Source organism: Pteropus medius, unplaced genomic scaffold (genome assembly GCF_902729225.1).
Source record: "Pteropus medius unplaced genomic scaffold, Ma_sr-lr_union100, whole genome shotgun sequence".
Classification (NCBI taxonomy): Eukaryota; Metazoa; Chordata; class Mammalia; order Chiroptera; family Pteropodidae; genus Pteropus; species Pteropus medius.
The window spans coordinates 3,864,345-3,866,291 of record NW_024346771.1 but is presented as its reverse complement, the minus strand read 5'-3'; the positions used below and the strand labels follow the sequence as shown (position 1 = coordinate 3,866,291).

At 44.7% G+C, this 1,947-nt stretch overlaps 1 pseudogene; it reads left to right on the top strand.

The window, feature by feature from the left end:
• The first annotated feature begins 1,088 nt into the window (after nt 1-1,088).
• On the top strand, nt 1,089-1,209 carry LOC120613894 (uncharacterized; annotated as a pseudogene).
• The last annotated feature ends 738 nt before the right edge of the window (nt 1,210-1,947 follow it).

The following is a 1,947-nucleotide window of genomic DNA, read 5'->3' as shown; positions in this document are numbered from 1 at the left end:
AATTGTTCAAAAAAATCACCTCAGACCCCTCCACCATAAAAGTTATCACCATTCACCCAGTCACAACAGCCAAAAGCCAGGTGTCCTCCTGGGCCTCTGCTATTCTCTCTCTCGCCTACATCATCCATTTCATTGCCAAGTCCCATCATCTCAGATCCACCCACATCTCAGCATTCCCACAGCCACCAGGGCAGAGCACTATCCCTTGCCACCTGGATGCCAGCAACTGATCGCTCAATAACCTCTCCATTCCTCAGCCATAGTGAGCCTCACAAAATGCAAAACTGACCCTGTCACTCTCATTTCACAGTTTTAGTGGCTTCTCATGGATTTCAGAGTAGTGAAAAGCTTTAATGTATATAGGCTTCCCAGGTCTTATCTATCTGGCCTTACTTCCCCCTTCCAGCCTAGTGTTCACCATTCACCCCAGGCTCGAGCATACACTGATCTCTCTCCATGAGCCACATTTTCTTCCCCTTCTGTCCTGAGTTCACCACTACTCAAGACCAAACTAAATGAAAGGCCTCTCTTCTGTGCTGCCATATCTCCCTTGCTCACCCCATCAAAGCACTAATCATACTTCATTCTGCATAGGAACTGCTCATGTGTTTGTGTGTTTCTGCTGATAAGATCCAGGTCACTGAGGGCAGGAGCCATATCTTATTGATATTGTACCCAGCCCCCTGATAGCACCTGGTGGATACCAGGCACAATGAATTAAGTGAACAAATAAACCTGCAGTGCTGAGCTCTTAATGGTAGAAGTCAGGTCTGGTGTGTCTCATCAGTGTCCTCCAGCCTAAGATAGTCACCAGTGGTTGAACTAAGTGTGGTTTACTGACTCATTGCAATGAGGGAGAACATACTGTAGAGAACTATGGGGCATCTCACCAAGAGGGTTCCAGGGTCTAGGCTTGTGTTAGGTGATTTGGGGGAGGACTCAGTGAAACAGGCTCTGCTTTGTGAAGCAGACTTTTGATTGGAAGCTGTTAGGAAGCAAGGCTAATTCTATGACTGGTATTTCACTAACTCTTATCTGAAAGGCGGGAGGAATAAGGTGAGGCTAAATGTGCAATTAATAAAGATGTGGTCTATGGCCATGCTACCCTGAACAAGCCTGATCCTGTTTGATCTCGGAAGCTAAGCAGGGTTGGGCCTGGTTAGTGCTTGGATGAGAGACCACCTAGAAAGAGACCAGGTGCTATAGGCATAAAAAAATAAAAAATATATAAGGGATTGTAAGCTGACAAGGTCTTTGCAATCTGTGAGGTCAACCAAGGCTTGCCCCGTTCTCTTTCTCAGCCTTTTGCCAACCAATCCTGCAGTTAACCAGCCTGGCACAGGTTTTCCATTCAAGCCATATATTGCAACCCAGAATTCAAGGGGGCGGGAAATACAAGTGACTTCCAGTCTCCTCCCTTCATCTCTTTCTCCGTTAGTAGGGAGCCTTTATTCTCAGCTTTCAACAGCTGCAAAGAAAAAACTGCTCCCTTTGGGAACTTTCACTTTTCTCTCTCCCCAGGGCTCTGAGGATCCTTTAATCCTTTCTGTTCCTTGACCTCCACCCCAGTTTCTTTTTAGCTATCAGTTCTTTGGCTCCATTGAGTTCCACTCATGAGTTCCTTGGAGAGACAGAGAAAGATGCTGCAAGTTCTGCAATTAGATAGAAGGGAAGAAAAAGGAGACCTCACAAAACCTAACACTTTAAGGCATATCTCCAAAACCATCAGACCCTTCAACTTCCTCTTACATATATATTAGCATCATTTTGCTAACATTCTCTGCCTCTCTCTATATCTAGGATTGTGTTACCAGTTACACCCTGTGTCAAGAAAACAGAACTACCAAAAATAGAAGTAGAAGACAGAAATAAACTATGATTAATAAACACAAAAGCTTCCTTAGTAATTCCTCATGTGTCTCAAAATTGCCAAACCCCTAAAATCTG